Source organism: Miscanthus floridulus, chromosome 6 (genome assembly GCF_019320115.1).
Source record: "Miscanthus floridulus cultivar M001 chromosome 6, ASM1932011v1, whole genome shotgun sequence".
Classification (NCBI taxonomy): Eukaryota; Viridiplantae; Streptophyta; class Magnoliopsida; order Poales; family Poaceae; genus Miscanthus; species Miscanthus floridulus.
Genome location: NC_089585.1, coordinates 81920484 through 81942481, shown reverse-complemented (window position 1 = coordinate 81942481; position 21998 = coordinate 81920484). Strand labels below are relative to the sequence as shown.

The 21998-nt window shown below is 46.7% G+C and overlaps 1 pseudogene; it reads left to right on the top strand.

The window, feature by feature from the left end:
* Positions 1–2996: 2996 nt before the first annotated feature.
* The window catches only part of LOC136460754 (ABC transporter G family member 35-like), a 29622-nt pseudogene continuing 10620 nt past the window's right edge, over positions 2997–21998 (top strand).

The window sequence follows — 21998 nt, the reverse complement described above, 5'->3', positions numbered from 1 at the left end:
TTTAAATAGTTTATGTTTTGCATAGTTTTTTTTGCTAAGGATAGAAAAAGAGGCCATAGTTTAGAATTAGAGTTTTAGGCCCTGTTTGGTTGGGCTTTTGGCTTTGGCTTTTGGCCCCAAAAGCCAAAAGCCCAACCAAAGGGGCTGCTTTTGGAGGCTGTTTTTTCAGAAGCAGCTGCTTTTCCGTAGTATATTTTTGAAAGCTGGTTTGACCCTGCTTTTGGCTTTTGGCTTTCTGCTTTTCAAAATTGGTGGAATAAAAAGCTCTTCCATAGTTATTTCAAGAGAGATAAAGATAGAATGTATATTTTATACTTGTTTAACCAAACAGCTTTCAGCTTTTCTACAGCTCACAGCCCACAGCAGCTTTTCCACAGCTCACAGCCTACAGCAGCTTTTTCCCACAGCCATAGCTCAACCAAACAGGGCCTTAAGTTGCCTAATTGACCCCCCCCCCTCTTCGGTGACATGGTCCCTTACAGAAGACAGGCACTCTAACACTACCACGAACAACAATGCTTGCAGCGGTTCCAACCCTATGATAGTTGGCCGTCAGATAGGGGGGGCACATCAAGTATGATTCTGGCTCTACGGTGGCCAGAGCCACCCGCTTTGTCGCTCAAGCAAGCGGCCCCACCTAGCCGGTGGCGTCTGCTTCCCTGGTGAGTTCTTTGTCACGGTCGGTGCCTTCGCTCTGGCTAGGTCCTCAACTTTGGGAGCCTGGCCTACGTCGTTGATTGCTACGGTGAGCTCCACCCGCTCAATAAGGCTGCGTTGATAGGCAATGAGCCCCCGACGCTACCCACTCTGTCGGGCCTCTTGGGAGCAGATCTCGAGATTCTGGCCTGGCGGATTTGGCGCGGTCTAGGTCCGCACCCCATTGTGTTGGCCCGACGCTAGATGTTCTACATGCTGGCCAACCTCCATCACCAGATCGCCACTAGCAAGGTCCTCTTGCTGCCTGAGCGCTTCTAGTACTACCTCCTGGACCTGCCTTTCACTATCCAGAATGCATCGGTGGCCTTCCAGCTAGAGCTAGAGCACCTCGTCAGTTGTGAGGCACCATGGAGTGCCATCTTCTCTAGTGCGGTGGGGACCGACGTCCCCTCACTATGCACCTTTCTTGAGATCCTCTCAGGGAATGGCCCAGAGTATGACTCCAACAACATCGACTGCTACACCCCGCCTCACATGTGCTACCACATCGACGGCGAGGACCCTATTGAGGAGGCACCTGAGCTCATGCCGCTAGACCAGAGCCCCGTAGCTACGTGAACTACCTTCAGGATAAGGCTCGCCTATAGGCTCGGTAGGTAGACTTGGAGGCCGCCAAGGCAGAGCTTGAGCGCCAAAGTCAAGAGCTTGTGCGGTAGCAACCCATGTAGCCCCTATCAATGACGATGACACCCGCACGGGGGCTCCTAGCACCCTGTGTTTCCATCACATGGCCTACAACATGGTAGCCACCGCCTGCCGCCTGGAGGACATCTCCGACACCCTAGACTCGAAGACCAACGAGCGGCTACATAAGGTAAGGTGACTCCTTCGTGTCACCCTCAAGCAGCAAGCTAGGAGTTTGGCCTCTCAGTGTCACGCTACACCCTCTTAGCCGCCCTAGCCAATGGCCACCATCAACAGGGACCACTCTGATGTGCATGCCCACCGATGGGAGGAAGCGGCAGCGACTCCTCCAGCAGTAACTCTGATCGCCAAGCCCTAGAAGGATCGAAGGCACGAGCTTTCCCCTCATTGTCCGCCCACATGCAATCGGATCGACGATGACCATGATGTGCGTGACACCATCGAGGCCAGACGCCACGCTCAGGCCCAGCCTCACACTCTAGAGCACTAGGATGGGTGCTCCGCCCAAGATCACTTCAGTCCCCTGTCGTTCGGGGCCAGGTTTTGAGCGCACCCTACCCCAAGAGATTCCAACCATTGGCGCACATCCCCAAGTATGATGGCAAGACCAATCCAGACCACTGGCTTGAGGATTACCACCTTGCCATGAGGGCTGGCCGATCGAACGACTACTTTGTCATCCAATAGCTCCCTCTGTTCCTATTGAGCTCAACCAGAGCTTAGCTAGAACAGCTCGACCCTAGTAGCATCCGCTGTTGGGGCGACCTCCACTCCATCCTCGTTGGTCACTTCCAAGGTACCTACACCCAGCCCAAGAACTCTTGGGACCTACACAATTGTAGGCAGAGGACTGACGAGACCCTCCTAGAGTACTTCCAGTGCTTCTCCAAGAAGCGCAATGAGCTCCCCAACATCACCGATGCTGACATGATCAATGCCTTCACCTATGGCATGACCTATGAGGCACTCATCGATGCGCTTGGCCATGAGACCCTGCGCACAACGTAGGAGCTCCTAGACATCGCCACAAGTACGCCATCGGCGAGGAGGCCATCCAGGCCAACTTCAGTGGCAAGTCCAAGGCCGCCAACCACCTCATTGATGGAGATGGCTGCGATGACCCTACCTTGGCCCAACTTCATTGTGACAAGAGGGCCAAGGACTGAAAGCACCATAGGGAGGAGATGGTGGCCACGCCTGTCCACTTCGCTAGGCCTCAACCCTGCGGACAGGGCCCATGCCCCGAGCACTTCGAGAAAGCGCTTGAGGCCCCCTACCCCTTCCATGGAGGGTAGGTGAAGCATCTCCTTGAGGACTACACCACCATCAGTGGATATATCCATGGCACCCTCGACCAATAGGGCAAGGCCCAGAAGCCTGCCCTAAAGGTCGGCGAACCAACGGATGGTGCCTATGAGGAGGACGTTGAGTTCCCCGAGGCCGAGCAGTGCATCATGATCTTTGGGGGCTCCTAGGCGTATGAGTCCCACCGGCAGCACCGCATCACCGAGCAGGAGATGAATGCCGTTCACACCCACACCGCCCGAACATGGCTTTGGTGGTTGTAGACGACCATCATCTTTGACCAGGGAGACCACCCTGACCGTGTTCCTCATCTAGGACACTACCCGCTCATGGTCAGCCTAATCGTGGGCACCACACGCCTCTCCATGGTGCTGATGGATGCAGGTAGCGGCCTCAACATCCTATATGCCAGTACCCTAGATAGGATGGGCATCCTATGGAGCAGCCTATGCCCTAGCAAGGCACCATTCTATGGGGTCATCTTGGGGAAGGAGGTCGTGCCCCTTGGACGCATCTGGCTCAACATCACCTTTGGCCAGCCAGACAACTTCTGGAAGGAGCCGCTTACCTATGAGGTGGTGGACTTCCCCGACGTCTACCACACTCTCCTCGGTCGGCCATGCTTCGCTAAGTTCATGGTCGTCCCCAACTACACCTACCTGAAGCTGAAGATATATAGCCCCAACAGGGTCATCCCCATCGAGGGTAACTTTGAGCAAGCCTACTACTACAAGTAGGACTGTGTTGCCCAAGCGGCCACACTGTCCGCCCCCCTGTGGTCTCATCGGCTTTGGCCATGACGCAGGAAGGGCGCCGGCGAAGGGAGGAACCAAGGCGACGGTGACGCTCGGTCCATCGAGCATCGACAAGGTGCCCAAGGCTCCTAGCAGCAGCGATGGCTTGACTAGTCCCTCCATCTAGGCGCTTAGCTCCCTAGAAGAGGCTGACCTGATCAAGGTGAGTTCTGACCTTTCCCCATGAGAGAAGGCCACCACCGAGCCATCCGCCCAGTAGCCCGTCCTCTCAAGCTAAGACACGCCCACCGACCTTTATCGCCAGCCCACCTCTCCAACAACAAAAACGAAGATAAGTCTTATTCTCCCGATCTTTTTGCTCTCCCTATCTCATTACTGTTTCCCTCTTCCCAAGCGACTTTGGCAAACACTGGGCTGCACCGAAGGAATAGCTAACTTATAAATTGTTGCCCTTTTCTTAAGGAAGGCTACGACTGGAGGCCCTTGGGCGAGCGAAGTCAGGACGGATGGAATGAGCCAGACAACAAGGGGACTAGGCCAGAGATCAGCGAGCGCTAATAGGACGGCCCCGACCGTCATGTTACCAGCTATGTCGTCTTTCCCTCTCTTGTGTCCATTTCGTTTCATTTGCAGCTACCTCTCTATCTCCTGATCCTTCAATGGATTGTGTCACCTAGCCGCATGACGGTATGGGGGCCCCCAGAAGAGGCAACACTGAGGGTCTCAAGGCTGGCCCACTAGGCTTTAAGGCCACCCAAGGAACCCAAAAGTACAAGGGACATTCACGGGTGGGCACCCCAGGCCTTAGCCGGATGCTCAAAAGCGAAATCGTCCGCCCTTGAACGATGTACGAGTACTGACCTTGAGCCGCCCATGGTGACCCACCGAGGGAGACAGAGAGCCCCCGAGCTCGGTAGAATGGGCTTAGGAACCAAACAAGCAGCTTGGTCGGGAAGCCAAGAATCTCCCCCCTAGGGGACACGACCATGGCACAGAATGACCATAAACTTGGGGTTCTCACAGGCTTACCCGCTAGTAGCACGGGCATGAGAATCTTGGCCACCGAGGCTATTGTCGTAGCAGCTTAGCCCCATGAGGGAACAACAGCTCCGAGCTACAAGCTCACCTGAGCACCAAAAAGCCTCGAGGCCCCACGACGACCTCAAGGGCTACGCCATCTCCCTAGACGGAGAATTTTGCCTCCCGATCGACGGGCGACTGGGCGACATGCCCCTAAAACAAACCAACTCTCTAGAGTTGGGTCAGGAGCCATTGAGTAGTGGACCCAACGAGGGCTCCCGTTGAGCTTGGCGTGCTCTTCGCACCCTGACCTATGACTGCAAAGGTCGGCCCGAGAGGATCGGGGCCTGCTACCGAAGCTCTCAGAAGGGCGTGGCGCACCGGGTGATCAGGTGGCCCCGAGCTAGAGCCTAGATGCTCTCGATCAACTGACCCACGATAGGCCTAGATTAGAAAGGAGGGTGCCCTTGGGTCCAAGGTCGGCAACTCCCATACGAGTTCACCGAACCCTCGCTCGGGCCATAGACTCACGCAACATGGGTCAAGAAAGGGGTCAACACCACCATCGATAGCCGAGCGCTCCCCATCTCACTTGGGAAGGGCCCCACGAAGGGCATCACACTCTCGTTAGTGGAAGTCATCCCCGCCATGGCTACCTCGGTTACCAGAAGATCGAATTCAGCCCTTCATCGCCATCACGAATCTAGTAAAGTGAGGCCATGAAGGGCTTGAGGGCTCCTAATGAGATCATAACATATGGGTATGTTAAGCTTCGGGATCAAAGGTTCCTGACCGAGAGACCCCCCGACCGACCCTTTCAGGATTGCCCGGGGGCTCGGGGACTATACCCATCGGGTACGCTCGCGCGTACCCTCAGGCCGAGCCCGAGAGCGATCGCCGCTTTCGCTCAGGGGTCGGGGGCTCGACCGAGCCTTAGGCTTTCGATCGACGGAAGCCTAGACCTGATCCTTGGTTCCCTCCCGGCTTTCGGCACCAGCCAAGGCCCGGGCACGAGAAGGTACGCCCCGAGCTACAAAGGCTCTGGGGCTCCCTGACGCTGCCCCGCAGGCGCGGGGCTGTCAACCACTTCTCCGACAGGATCATGCACGGGGCGTGACACAAGAAGACAAACTCCTCCACGGCCTCCAAGGGCCCGGGGGCTCCCGGGCCCGTTCGTCAGCCCCTCGAGCCGGCTTCCTTAGCCACCAAGAAGCCTCCAGAAGGCGCACCTGGGGAGGCTGATCCATGCCGACATAGCCTGACACTCAGCATGTTAGAACAGAGCAGCCGGCCGATGCCCAGAGCTTCTTCGGCTCCAAAATGCTGCCACCACCTTTTGCAAACAAGATAGTCCTAGGGTACCGACTGCATTCCTCTTTTGCATAAAGTAGTCATCATGCTCCTCAACAACATTCATTATATGAACAAACACATGACGCCTCATTCGAAATCTATGGCACAAGACTAATTAATTAGCCACACCTGCACGTATGTACAAAAGAAATTTCATACTATGAGGGGAAAGTACAAACCTTCGCCTAAAATAGTTCGCCCCATACGTTGGATCATCTGAGAAATAGTCTTGAAAAAGTCTGGAGTGCCCGGACTGCCTATCACGATTCAACACACGATGTCCGTCAATAGAACCTCGGCGATATGGTTGCTTGTCATTGGCCTCTCCTACTATGTGTGCAGCAGCAACACATAAATCATCCTCATCGTCCGAAGATGATGACTCAAGCACTTCATTAAACACTGTATCATAGAATTCGTCTTCAGAATCCATCGTTGACACACCTTGAGCTGTAGGGTAGAAGGATAAATTCTCTAATCAACCGAGATAATGTCAATTTACAAAATTATGGCCAAATTAAGCAAACCTCCTACACGGCTGGGGCAGCCACCAGCAGGCTGCCGTGATGCCCTTCAAGACGTGCGGCCGGCAATGGCCGGCCCCTGCGTGTGCCCAGATGGTTGGGCGACTTTGCCCCTTGTGGGCCGGTGGACGTGAGCGTTGATGATGCCTGGGCAGCCGGCAACCAGCTGACGGGATCGGGATGGAGTTCCAGGCGGCCGGCCCCTACTGCAGAACTTGAGTTCGAGGCGGCGCCTACGATGATCCGAAAAGAGAGCGGACGGGATCGGGATGGATAGGAAGAGAAAAAATCCAATGACGTGGCAAGTTTAAATATAGAGAGTCTCAATTTAGTTAGTCTGTTGGAGTAGTCTATTTTTTTTTGAAGGATGGATTCATTTTACAAAATACCAAAATCACTGAATTTAGATATTTCTTTTGACTAATCTGTTGGAGATGCTCTAAAGGCCTCAAGGTTTGTAAAGGTAAAGTAAATTCACTCTAGTTTTAGTGTTTTACTCAGTATATATAATCAATCACTTTAAGTTTGCCATAATTAAAGGTTCCTGCAGACTTTTTCGTATCAATTAGCGCACACACATCAACTTAGCACAAAATAATCAGCCAACAACTAGGACAGCTTTTGTAGAGGCAACGTCTAAAATAGTGCACTATCTTCATGTAGAAATAGAACGATTCACAGTGATCTTTGGTACATTCGGCATTGGGTAATAATTGGGTCAAATGATGAGCAGGTTTCAGGCAAAGTGACCTACAATGGGCATGAAATGGATGAGTTTGTGCCCGAGAGGACAGCCGCGTATATCAGCCAGCATGACCTTCACATCGGAGAGATGACTGTCAGAGAGACGCTTGAATTCTCTGCCACGTTGTTAAGGTGTTGGCACTCGCTTCGGTATGACTCTGAACAATTAGGCCCTGTTTGTTCCTGCAGTGCCTCCTAAAATTCCTGTCACATCGAATGTTTGAACACATACATAGAGTATTAAATATAGACTAATTACGAAACTAATTGCACAACTTGCAACTAATTTGCGAGACGAATCTTTTAAGCCTAACTAGTCCATGATTTGACAACGTGGTGCTATAGTAAACATGTACTAATGACAGATTAATTAGGCTTAAAAAATCATCTCGCAAATTAGCCTCTATCTATGTAATTGGTTTTGTAATTAATCTATATTTAATGCTCCTTATTAGTATCTAAACATTTGATGTGATATAAAATTTAGGAGCGACTAAAGAACCAAACACCCCCTTACTCACAAGGGCTTGTGTTCATTTCTGCTGCTTGCAGATTCTGCAGGATTGGCATTTTTAATTGATGTATTTATCGAGTGTGTATTATGTTGGCAGATATGTTGGTTGAGCTTTCAAGGCTGGAGAAGGGGGGAAATATCAAGCCCAATACCGATATCGATGCATTCATGAAGGCATGGATTTACACTCTTAGATAAAATAAGAGTATCTTATGGCTTTGGTTCTATCTTTTATGATAACTTGCACAGTAGCTAAGGACAATTAGCTTACCTTTTTGGCTCATCTTGTTCAGGCTCGTTCAATGCGAGGACAGGAAGCTAATGTGATCTGTGACTATATTTTGAAGGTATTTGACTTACAACTGTTGGTGGTGGTTTCAGATTGAGCTACCAAAATTTTCTTGTTCATTACTTTTTTTTAATGTATCTTGTTCATTATTCAACACTCATACATCTGGTATTGCAGATATTAGGATTAGAAATATGTGCTGACACGATGGTGGGAGATGAGATGTTGAGGGGCATCTCTGGTGGACAACGGAAGCGTGTCACAACAGGTAGAGATATACATAATTTCAGTAACGGGTAACCTTCCTTTCTGTTTACCATGGTAACTTCCAGCTTGTGTGGTGTGTCAGCTCTAAGTTTTTGTTGCTAATTTACTTGCTCATCTTCTATTGTTAATATGCTCATTTTTATTTAGCAGTCTGTGTTGAACTTTTCTTTTACTTACATAGATATATGGCTCTCCATCGTGTTCTCTAAAAAAAATATTAACTTCAATTCAGAACATTAGCTAGGAGTAGTGAAAAATGTTGTGACTGGCTACAGTCCTGTTGGCGAGATGCTTGTTGGTCCAGCCAATGCACTGTTCATGGATGAAATTTCGACTGGGCTTGACAGCTCCACTACGTACCAGATCATTAAGTCGCTTAGACAGGCAATCCACATCCTTGGTGGCACAGCTCTCATCCCCTTGAGACATATGATCTTTTTGACGACATCATACTGCTCTCGGATGGGCAGATTGTGTATCAGGGCCCCCGAGAAAGCGTGCTCGAATTCTTCTCGTCTCTTGGGTTCAAGTGTCATGAGAGGAAGGGTGTGGCTGACTTTTTGCAAGAAGTAAGTTAACAGACATATTCTTCGTTTTGAAATACGGTGTCAACCATATACTTTGCTTCTTGTAACAATCTTCACGGGCTCACTGAGCAGGTGACGCCCAGGAAAGATCAGAAGCAATACTGGGTACGGCATGACAAGCCGTACCGATACGTGTCGGTTAAGGATTTTGCATCCGCATTCCAGTCTTTCCATGTTGGGAGAGCTGTATAGGGATAAAAACGGTACGGATATTTTCCGACCGTATTTGAAACCGAATCCGTTTAGAGAGGTTGAGATCTGTCCGTATCCGAGTCCGGATATCCAACATCCGATACCGTATCCGTATCCGAATACTCAAATCGCATATTTATGATGTCGATATCCAATCGTATCCTATCCGACATAGTTGACACTATCCGTATTCGAATCTGAATCCGGACAAAAATATGAAAATAAATATAATATCGGTGATATCCGTCTGTATCTGATCCGTTTTCATCCCTGGAGCTGTAGCAAATGAGCTAGCCGTTCCTTTCGACAAGAGCAAAAACCATCCCGCTGCTCTGACCACCTCAAGGTATGGTGTTAGTGGCTGGGAGCTGTTGAAAGCAAACATTCGACCGAGAAATCTTGCTTATGAAGAGGAATTCTTTCGTCTACATCTTCAGAGCTTTGCAGGTCATTAGGAACTCTATTTCAAACATAGTACCCCTCCGTTCCAAATTATAAGTCACTTTGACTTCATATCATTATATCTAGATGCACAACAAAATAGATGTACCAAAAAAGTTAAGGCGACTTATAATTTGGAACGGAGGGAGTAAGATGGTGTGAACAATAACTACAATGCCTGACTTGGTGTTTTGATATGTCAGCTGATGATGGCGTCCATAATAGGAATGACTCTCTTCTTTCGTACCAAGATGCACCGTGACTCGGTGACTGATGGTGGTATCTACTTGGGTGCGCTCTTCTTTGCGGTGATCACGATCATGTTCAATGGATTTTCCGAGATTGCACTCACCGTCATTAAGCTGCCAGTGTTCTTCAAGCAGAGAGATCTCCTCTTCTTTCCAGCATGGGCCTACACCATACCCACATGGATCCTCAAGATCCCAATCTCTTTTGTTGAGGTTGGTGGCTTTGTTTTCATGGCGTACTATGTCATCGGGTTTGACCCAAATGTAGGCAGGTGAGATTGATGAGAGACTAATGTTAGCTTGTTAACCAAATATTCATCACAGGCCTTCACTTGACATCCCAGCTTTGTGGAATGCAAGGTTCTTCAAGCAGTATCTCCTTTTGTTAGCACTCAACCAGATGGCAGAATTACTCTTCCGATTTGTTGGTGGGCAGCAAGGAATATGATTGTTGCAAACGTCTTTGGATCATTCATCCTGCTAATCTTTTTGGTGTTGGGTGGATTTATTCTAGTAAGAGGTACACCCTCACCATTTTTTGTTTGAAAAAAAACAAAGAGAATAAACCTCGCCGTTTTTTTTCTATATGCAGTACTTTATTATTGCTCCTTTTTGTAGAAAAAAAGGTGGGTGCCTCTTTCATTTTGAATTTGCAGATAAAGTGAAGAACTGGTTGATATGGGGCTACTGGATCTGCCCAGAATGCCATCTCAGTAAATGAGATGCTAGGGCACAGTTGGGACAAAATTTTGAATAGCTCTGTGTCCAATGAAACCCTAGGTGTGCAATCCCTGAAGTCCCGTGGAATCTTCCCAGAAGCAAAGTGGTATTGGATCGGCTTGGTTGCATTGATTGGATTTGTCAAGCTTTTCAATTGTCTCTTCACGCTTGCCCTAGCGTACCTGAAGTGTGAGTTCCTCTAGGACTGGTTTGCTCATGGTTTTTGCATTTGAAAATACCTAAAATTAATAAGGGTTTATTTTGAATTTACAGCATATGGCAAGTCCCATCCATCGATATCTGAAGAGGAACTGAAGGAGAAGTATGCAAACCTCAATGATAATGCGGCTGAAGATAGCTTGCGACCAGGAAGTAGCCATTTAGAAACAGTTGGCATCACTAGATCCGGTTCAGCAACTGTTGAAAATCATCCTGGCACTACGCAAAGGGGTATGGTTCTTCCGTTTGCCCCGCTTTCACTGACTTTCATTAACATCAAGTACTTTGTTGACATGCCCCAGGTAAGTATTGAAATTATTTCGGTAAATCATCAACCGTGAGCAATTAACAATCAGACAGTAATCTTTTGATGAAACTCGTTCAGGAGATGAAAACACATGGTGTAGTCGGGGACCGGTTAGATTTTTTTTAACATTTGTTTGTAAACTAATTTTAAATCTAACACTGTTTTTTTCTTCTTCAAAACTAACACTTTTGGTCGCGCCTATTATCATAGTGTGCCGCGCTATGCATGGTGGCACGACAGGTGGATGATATGGCGATGACCGGAAATGCTGACCGGTGACGTGGCAGAGCTTGCCGCATCACCGATCTTGGCGCGGTAGTGCCACGCCATCCCTCACGGCGCGTCACTCCCGGCATATATATCGCCCGCGAGCCACCCTCACTCAGTCTGCCTGGCCGCACGCGCCTGCCACTGCACGCACGCCTGGCCGCCTGCCGCATGCACGCCCGCGCCCGCTTGCCTGTCCGCACGCACGCCCGCGCCTGCCCGCCTGCCCGCACGTGGCCGACGCGCCCGCCCGCGCTTGCCAGCTGCCGCGCCCATCCGCCCGCCTTCACGCATGCCCGCCCCCCTTAACTAATTATTTAGTTAGAAGTATGTTTACCATGTATATTTTTGTTGCTATAAGTGCTTGTTATATTATTTGAGTTGCAATGCAAATGATTATATTTTTAATTAATTTGCGTTGTTTCGACTGATGTTTAATCTGAACCATTTTATTAGTTGGAAGACATGTTTCGGGAGCAGTTGTGGCGAAAACGGGGTCGTCCGAGAGAATTGTACCCTGACGAGTCTAGCAAAGATGCCCCCGTCCCTCCTGACCTCCCTGTCCCTAACTGTGACCATGGTCGTCCGGCCGATGTGTTTCAATCGAGACATCCGGACACAGCGGCTCGTTGCTTCTACACATGCAGTCGTTTTAATGTAAGTAATTGTTTTCGTATGTTTTTTCTTCATTTGTATTACTAGGTTATTAATATTTTGTTGGAATTTTGTTGTATAGGCCCATGAGAGGTGCTTTTTCTTTCAATGGATCGACGGTGCAGACAAGTTTGACCTCAGGTACCTCCTTTTCGACGATTGGTGGAGAAGGCGACATCCACGAGAGCACTTCAAGTGGTGGGTTCCACCTCCCCCTAACCCCCCTCCAATGACAGCTAAGGAGAAGCACTTAGCAGCAGTTAGACGACTCGAGGAACCTACTCTGTGCTATTGCAGAGATCGAGCTGTGATAAACCCTGAGAATACGTTGGAGTTTGTGTGTCCAAACAAGCATGAAGTAAGTGCAAAGTGTATGTGTTGAAATGTTGAAATATATGTGTTCATGTACTAATGTCACCTTATTTAGGTGTTTTTAATGGCGAAGTGTCGTTTCAAGGAGTGGTTGTATAGTCCTAAGAACCAATGGCCGGAAGAACCGCCAAAGGCAAAGCAAAAGAAGAAAGAAAGATTAATTTACAAAGCACCTCCAGTCAAGTGCGAATGTGGTGTTAAATCCAACTACGGTCTAATCCCTTCAGAGCTTGGAATGGGCCATTATTGCGGCTATACGGTTGACTATGATGAGGTTGATTATTTTTGTGTTAAACATAAAGTCGTATTTTGTTTCATTTGCTAAGACATATATGATATAATTTTTCGTTTGAACAGAGCACTAGGAAATGTTTTGATGGTCAAGCTAAGTTCTTGGATGAACTGAAGGAAAAGCAAGTAATTGCACAGAAGAGAGGATATGAACCTGACTACGTCAACCTATTCGTTAAACATCACAAAGACAGGATGCGTAAGTTTGCTAGACAGCGCGGTATTTGTAACCTAATCGATATTGGGCTTGATAAATGGGGATTGGAGAGACGGATGATGTTAGAGGAAGAGAGGGCAAAGAAGGGGGCAAGGGAGGAGACAAGAGTATAGATGCAGGTCTTGAATGAGCATGTTGTTGCATTATGTGCCAGTGAGTGCTTGAAAGCTTTTTTTCGTTGCCTAATTTTAAATGTAATATAATCGTGTTGCTAAATGATTGCATTTTATACATGAAGGGATAGGATGCAGCGAGGAATATGCTACAGAGGTGGCTCGTGCAAGGTATGAGGAAAAGAAGTTAGATGAGCATAGAACGCGAGCTGGTCACACCGTTGAATCACCGATTGTGTTGTTTGATGAGGTGGACGACGATGAGGACGACACTGCCAGACTAAGCGAGCTCATCGCTCTAGTAGAGGTGGGCTTGTAGGCGGACGAGGCTGAGGACGACACTGGTAGACTAAGCGAGCTCATCGCTCTAGCAGAGGCAGGCTTGCAGGTGGAGGAGGATGACGACGCGTTCTTCACTCAGATCGCAGAGGCCGTAGATGAAGCGGAGGCCGCTTACTATAGGCGAAAGGTAGATCAGGGCAATGCAGGTGAACCTAGCCATAGCAACAGGGTTGTGGTAGAGGATTAGTACTCAGATGATGAGTTGCTTACTCAGTATGTTTCTAACTGAGGGTTTTTGAATTGCGCCGTGTATCAGAACTTTCATTATGTTGTCTTGTTTTCCATTTGAACTATTGATGTATTGTACCCATGTATCATGTACTTGGATTACCCATGGTCGATCTTAAGTGATCCCATCCGTTTGTCACCCTCCGACCTATCCATTTGTCGCTGTCCAAGTTTTTTTAATAATAGCGAATGCGTTGAGAATTTCTAAAACGAACAAAATCGACGCGCCAACCCTAAGCCCAGGTTCTGTCTGTGTCTAGGTTCAGCCACGCCATAGCCCACAGCGTGGCACTGACGTGCCAAGCCCCACGGCGCGGTAGGACATGGACACAGACAGAAGCTGACCAACCTCAATTGCAACTGAACAGGAGCTGTTGTCGGTGCTGTAAACAACTACAAGTGCTGTCATGACCATGCACAAGTTGACAAGTTGCCACATAACATTTTCATTGGTTCATAAGTCTACAAGTTTCGGACGACAATATTCGTTCGACATAAGGAACCCTCAGACGCATCTTGGAAACCTCGTCGTCGTACTCCACCTCAAGAAGGGGGTACATCTAGTATAGCATGGGAGGGGCCATCTTGTTAGAAATTGATAAACAAAGGGTTAGAGTATTCAAATTAACATTATGTAGCATTGTAAAATTTAAACACTTGTTATGTAATACGAACACAATATGAAAGCACCTGCTGCCCTCGTATTCTATGCCTACTAGCCTTGTGACCAGATTCTTTGCAAACAGAGCAAAGATTCCTGCCATGGGTCTTGTTGAAGTCTCCCCCTCCGTACTTGTCTTCACCGTACCCTCTCATAGCGTCCATGTCCCCCTTGAGTTGCTTCTTCTTCCTCCTACCCTTCCCTACCTTCATTAGATCTGGATGCGGCACGTAATCATAACCATTATAAGGTGGCCACTGTGTCAGGTCAAGGTATGGCTCAAAGCTCATCTTCCAAATACTAAGGGTGTTCGAATGGAGATACAAGGGTGACATATATTGCAGATCCTCATAATTGTACCCATGAAACCTGCAGGCCGTGATCATATGAGAGCAAGGGGCATTCATGATCTGAGGGATATTGCAACTGCACTCTACTTTTTTAAGATCAACTCGGTAGTTTCGTCCACCATAACATTCGTCGCCCAAGCTTGTGCCACCCTTGCCCCATACACTAAAGATATGGCGGCGGGGTCCATACGGCTCGGTGGTGTGCTGCTTGGCTAATTCCTCGGCCTCCTTCAAATGTTCAGCTCTGGCCTTTCTAAAATGCCCCTCCTCAGCTATATTCCTCTGCGTAAGTTCCCACCTCTTGACAAAATATTCGTTGCACTTATGAAAGGAGAACTCAATAATTCTAGACACAGGCAATGATCAAACTCCGATGAATACACGGTTGAAAGACTCTGAGGAGTCAGTGGTCATGATCCATACCTGAAACCCCCCTCGTCATATGCTAATGCCCACTAAGCCTTCTGTTCCATCTGCGCCTCTAACCAGGCCTTTCCCGCTTCATTTACCATCTTGTCTAGTTCTCGCTTTGTCTCCTTGAAATAGTGCTCTGTACGTACACAACATAGAGCCTTTACCTTGTCACATACCTCCTGCTTCCTCTGATGCTGCCAGAAATTAGAGGCAAAGTGTCTCATGCACCATATATGCACTAGAGGTGTGAACCCATCTATATGCTTAGCTGCATCATTAAGAAGACCTGGGTGATGGTCTCTAACAGAACCGCCCAATTTATACAAGATCAAGTACGGCTGTCCCCGCTAACACGTTGACACGCGCATACTTTCACTCATATAAACCCGGTAGTCCGCCGAGTGTCCCGAGAGACCTCGGTAAATCAACATCACAACCAAGATCGCGGGATTAAGCAAATACACATCACATCCCCAGGGTTGCAGTGGAAAATAATATTACAAATGGATTCACAAATAATAGCACAAGTTTGGGTTTCAAAACCGCTTAGTGAAAACAACATAGCTTTCAAATGATTACATTAATATAAGTTCCAAATATATTGCTAGCATAAGTGACATCCTCAGACAAAAGCATATAGATGAGAAGTAAATATAGAATCACCGAGCCCACCGGCGGTTATCCACCATCTTCAACAGGCCGAGAACTTCACCTGCAACATGGTGGGATAAACCCTAAGTACGAGAATGTACTCAGCCAGACTTACCCGTCGTAAACCAGAAATAAGTGACACCAAGGATTATGCAAGGCTTTATTTGATGGAGCAGAGCTGACAACCTTTTTGCATAAAAGCTTGAGTAATCATTAGCATTATCCGCCTATACTAGCAGCGACTTTTAGCCATTACCTACCATCTATATTAGCACCTGTACTAATCAATCACTTAATTAAGTTGCAAACAATAATAACCATATCAGGTAATTCATGGCTCATTATCATAGTCATCATCATCATCATTTAACCATATCATTAAATTTAGTGAATCTACGTTGCCGCTGCTCAAGTCAAGTTCTCACTATCCGGGAGAGACGGCGATTCGAATCGATTCCTATCCAGCTGGAGGGGTATTCCTAACACAAACCCTGCTTCCCCCGTCAGGGTCGCAAACAAGTCACCTTTGGCACAATTCAGGAGTCGCGAGTCCGAACAGATCGGCATTCTCAGAGAACCACTCTGCCAAGGTTGTTCGGGACTCTAACCCGCCTTGGGCTTATGCCAATGGCTCTCCGCACATCCTTACTACCTCCAGAATGCCGCCACTGCTCGTGTTCCCGGCCTGAGTTGAGCTACTCGGCTTCGCGGTCGGAACGACTTATCCGGCCAGCTAAGTGTTAGGCTGCGTTCAACATGACCTGAGGACGTACAGCGAATCGGTCCTTAAATGACACAGACGGGGATAGATTCACACCCAAGACCTCCATGCCTTGTTGCTGCACTACCATCATCCCATCTGGTCTATTTTCATTATTAACACATGGTTCTTTTCCATGATAGCAATTATAGCCAACCGTGACCGGAGCTCATCCTACATCTCGCAGGTGACAGGAAATCACCCGACTTCTACCGGTCTAAGCATAGCTAAGCATCATTCGATCCTACACTTAATTAGGGTTCATAGGATTTTATCTGGACAAGGTAAGGATATAATGCATCAATTGGTTCCAACCAGTTCCTATACTTAATGCATCATCAACAATAAAAGAGACTCAAGATATTTGTAAAAACATGGGAGGCTTAGAATGCTCCGGGGCTTGCCTGGGATCCGACACAAGTCAGTTCAGTTAGGTTGCACCGTCCTGGTGACATCTCAGGTCCTAGCACTTGCATTCAGGAGTTCCTCCATCTTCTGGACAGCCCACCGTTACACCATAGTCTGTCTCCACATCATGCGCTCCACATCCACGTGCTGTACCTAGCGTACCTAGGATGAGATGCATAGATGCAGATGCATGAACATAAAGAATACACATGAAGGAATGCAACAAGCATACTAAACAAGCATATGTTACACTATACACACATAAGCATGCCATACAACCAGCTAGCTATACATGATCAAGTACTTCACAATTTAGCAAAACATTTTAGGCATGCTACCTTAACTCTAGGTGTCCAAGATAACCATTTGCAATCATACAAACAAGAGCAAGTAGAAGCAAACAATTCTAGATACAAGCAGATTTGGACAGCAGCAAACAGTCACTTGTTTCAAACATAACTTAAGCTACAAACATCCCACAAGGACGATCTAAGACTTTATGAAAATCCATAGAAATTGTATACAAGATTGATGTTTACATAAAAAGCTAATTACAAAGTTAAACAGGTCAAACATGTAGATGTTTCAGACCTGTCCAGACATGGACATAAAACTGATTGCAACTTCAGAGAAGCATAACTGTAGTTACACAAATCCAAATGACTTGCAAGAAGACATTTTGGAAAGCTTATAAAATTATCTACATTTCATCTGTAACCATCATAGCATGATTCACAAGTTAAGTAGGTCGAAATTATACCTTTACAGAAACTGGTTCATACAAAACAGAGAGCAACAAATCCCGTACTCTAACTTTAAACAGTTGTAACTCTTAAACTACTTGGCCAAATGACACCAAATTTTAACAGTAGCTAGGTACATGAATTATCTACACTTTTTGTATAAACAAGTTTCACAACAAAGCACATTATCATGAAGAACTTTGCTAAGTTCTCAGATCTGTCCATAAACCACATCGGCAAGAAAATAATTATTAACTTATGTTGCAAACACATAATTGGGCAAAACCAACTTTACCAACATGTCACACATGACTAAAGAACACCAGAAAACCTAGGGTCCATGACCAAATAAATTCTTTTAATGCATTTCTTAATTTATTTTAGATAACAAGGTGACTTAATGAACATATACCAAAAGTATACAATAAATTCTACAAAAATTACAGTGGCTCACATATCCTCTCAATAGTCTACTGTCCAAATTTCACTCCATTTGAATATGTATAGCAACCTCTATGAAAAAGACAAGTTGCTAAAGCAAGAAATCATGTGAGAGCAAGATAAACCAATAACTCACTCATACTTCATCCAATACTCATGAAATTTTTACCACACATCAACTATCACATGATTAGCATGCCACAAAAATTTCACTTCATTTGGAGCCCTAGATCTACAGTTATGAAAAAGACAAATACCACTAGCATTACAAACCTAGCTGCATAAATATATTTTTACAGCTAAAACTTTAAAGTAAAACATGTAATATTATAGATCTATTGCATAGAGAATTTCACAAGGATTCCAAAAAGTCCTCATTTGCTATTTTACGAATTTCCTATGAATTACTATGAATTTCCAAAGATTCAGCAAATTTACAGCAAATAGGTCCTTATCGGCACTATTCATTTGAGTCACATACTTCGCAGTTAGACCCCTTACTTTTGTCAAATTTGAGTCCGAAGTCCCTGTCGCGAGTTGGGAACAGAGGAGGCCGGGGAATCGGCCGGTGGCGGCCGAAGAAGGCTCGCCGGCGGCGGCGAGTCGCGGGGAAGGGTCGAGGGACCCGCACACACCCGTAGGTGCCAACGGCTTGCCCCACAGCGGCCCGAGGCTCGCTGTCCACGTGAGCAGGCACACGGCGGCCATGGCTGTCGCGTGGCCACGCTCTACAGCGGCGAAGGAAGACCGAGGAGGGGCGCGCGAGGACCAGGAGAGGACGGCGGAGCCAGTGACGGAGGATGCAGGGCTGCCAGGCGCTCGGAGGTGCGGAACCACGCGGAGGCAGAGAGCTCAGCCGGCGGCAACAATGGCGGCCGTGGCTGGAGTGCGCGTTCGACGCCAGAGAGCGAGGAAGGAAGAGCGGAGAGGTGAGCGAGTGATGGAGCAGCCCGTGCGCTCGGTTTGAGGGGCAGGGGCGCTCGGCAGCGCGTGGCACAACGCTTGAACGCGCGTCGGCCATGGGTGACTCTCTGCGGTGCATGGCTGCCACGACGACGTTTCGTCGAACACGTGGTGCGCGCGATGGAGCCCGACTGGGAGTCTGTTTTCGGCATATTCCGCGCACATTCGGACCTTGGCGCCAATAGCAAAGTTGCTCTACTCAGGATGCTCTACAAACTTGATTAAGGCTGCCTGTTCATTGGAGCAGTATATTAGCGGCTAATTAACTCCTAAAATGCCACTGTCAACAACATAATAAGGATTAAACCTTGCTCGGTTAGGACTCCAATTTGTTGGTCAAACATGATCACACTTGTCCCAACTTTTTACATGCTCTTCTCTAATGAAATATCTCCAACTTCTATTTTTGGACCAACTCAAGTTGCTTAGCAAAATTTGGAGAACGCGGAATGCCAATGGCGACGACGATGAATTCCAGACTTAGAAAAATTCTAAGTCTGAAAACAGCCGCTGATTCAATTTTCGAGCCTCTGTTTGACTTAGTTCCAAGTTGATATGGCTCTTGTTCCAAAAACAAAGTTTGTTCTACATGATATGGACTACAACTTTCATTTAGGGTCCAATCTCAAAATTGGTATAAAACCTACTGTTCTACTTTGACCAAAATAGGATCACGATGAAGCTTATATTATCCTTTTTGATCCATTGGTGCATTTTCTAGCCACCTGCTCAACATGAACCCTTCATAACATTTGTTCATGAGTGCAAGTAGAGTATGTTGAGCAAGGTACCAAGGTTTGGTTGACTTCATAGGTTTCCATCCACTTGATAAAGCAATTCATGCAAAGATATGACTTATCATTTCATGTGACTTTTTGATTCCAAACTTCATGAAACTTTTCCACGGGTCTAGATGGATGCATGTGGATGTAATGTACATGGAATAAGCAGGTTTAACATTACTCTTGCATAATCTTAACAAGGGTCCATATGTAAGCAATTGTGCGTGGCCCAAGTTTAAGTTGGAGCTCCATCATGTAGATTTGATCTTGACACCTTGATTACCACTTGACAGGTCATGTTTGAGCTCAAACCCATTGCTTAACTGGTGACAAACACCTGGGGTGTTACAGCCCTCCCCCCTTAAAGGAATCGCGTCCCGAGATTCGGTGCGAAAGACTTTTAAGGGAAGAGAAACTTGTCATCCAGTTTCCAACATCAGTGATGGCATTAGGCCACTTAACTTTGAAGTATCATAGAGGCTAATTTGGTCACGACACTTTCTGATACTTGCTTTTCGTCGTAAGTTGTTGTTTGAAGAATTTCTTTCGTTGGCGTCCATAAAGCATTGTTACATTGGAAGGAATCCAAAATAGCATTGTCCTACATACGTCGTCCTTGATGTACGAAGAGTGATACAAGCGTAGACTCAATACTTGTAACATCCACTTCCCTAGTGGATATAGCATAGACCTATGGACTTTGCACTAGCCCACAGTCTGTTGACAGATATTCCTTGCAACGGTGCTATATTTGTTCCCAAGGGTTGAAAAGCAGTTCTCTACTAAAGTGGCTTGAGCACAACTTCTCATAAAGGATGTGATCATAGATAGGGTAAACATCCTTTGAGGGCATGAGAAGCTAGTTAACCAATATTCAAACTGGTTGTAGTGGTGCACTCACTCATATGTCAACTAATGGAAAGCTACATAATGTTCCTTATATATAGTGCTCTTTCTCTGATAACGATACTGTATTATCTGAGTCTGTTGAGTGAGCGGTGAATGTGATAGCTGACTCTGTTGACTCAGCGTTCTCGACGACCATTATTTAAGGGAATTCTCATATCCAAACGGTAATAGTTATCTGAGTTGTATCTGAGGCAAACCCTTGGGTAAAACACATGGAAGACACCTTAGGCATGTCAGCATTGGAGAACCCTTGATGCAGAAGGATGTTAGCGAGGCTTGGAGGGCAACACAAGTTGCAAGTAATCACAAAACTAGGGACTAGATCACTACCAAGCAGGTTAAGTACAATTTGCCTTCGTGGTGCAGTTGCACAGCAAGTTGGGTTGACTTGCATCGTAGCAAAACCAGCTTTCTTAAACTATATTTGACGTCGAGGCTTCCATTCCTAGGTCCATCAATATCTCAAAAACCATAATCCAAAAATCTATGGTTTAACACCTTTCCAATTACTTTCGAATTGCAAGGGCACAATTTGACTTCTAGAACACCTGGACTGCTCGCGCATTGCTGATCTAAGAGGGCAAAAGCAAGGCACATAGGGGTGCAATTAGTCTTCTCAAGGGTATGGAGGGTTGTCTAACAGCAATACACCTAAAAGTTGTAATTTCTTGGCATGAATTACAAACACAACCGTCTAATGCAAAGGATGATCGCAGTCACAGCGAAATTGCAGATTCTGTACCCTTTTGTTTTCTATTCATATTTCACAAACTACTGCTCCAATATGCACAAATTTTGGTGGGCATGTAGATCCATGGGTCTTCTAACTATTCACCAAAATTCAACTCAACCGGACATCGTTTGACCATCTAAACAATTCATCTACCAAAACTGCTCTGTTCTGAAATGGCAGCAAACCGAGCCAACAAGATATCTCTCAAATCCGATGTTTTACTCAACCAATACTCAAACCAACTTAAGACATTGAAGGGTCCTAAGCAAGGAATGAGATCACCAAGTTTGGGGTCAATCCAACTTCGTTTGAGTCACTAATCGTTGGCTTGAAGATGTTCGGCTCTGTATCTTAAAAATGTAGACATATTTCTCGTTCTTCTCTTTCTTTGCTTCGTACGTTGTGGTGTGTGTTCTATACTCTTGATCTCTTTGTGTAACAGCAACAGCTCTTTTCTCTGAGGATATAGACTAAGGTTTTCCATATGTGGTCCTCAGGAAACAACTTAATTCGTTTGAGTTAGACACTAACTTGATGATGCACAAGCATTGGACTCGTGACTATGTTTTTAGGACACAAAGCATTATTTCACATGTAGGGCATTCCTACAGAGACAAGGAACCATTCCTATATATCCTTCGGCACTTCATCCAATAGAGTCCGAACACTTGTGTTAGTGGCACCTTGGGGCACAAAGATGCTGACTGAAATTAGGGACGTGCTGTCACTAGCTCCTACATAGCCGATACCACATCTTGTACTATCTGTGTAATTGTCCAAGATGGAATTGACTTGATAGCATAGGTTTTGGAAAACAAGGCAGTAGTTGCATTGCTAACGGCTTGCTGTTCC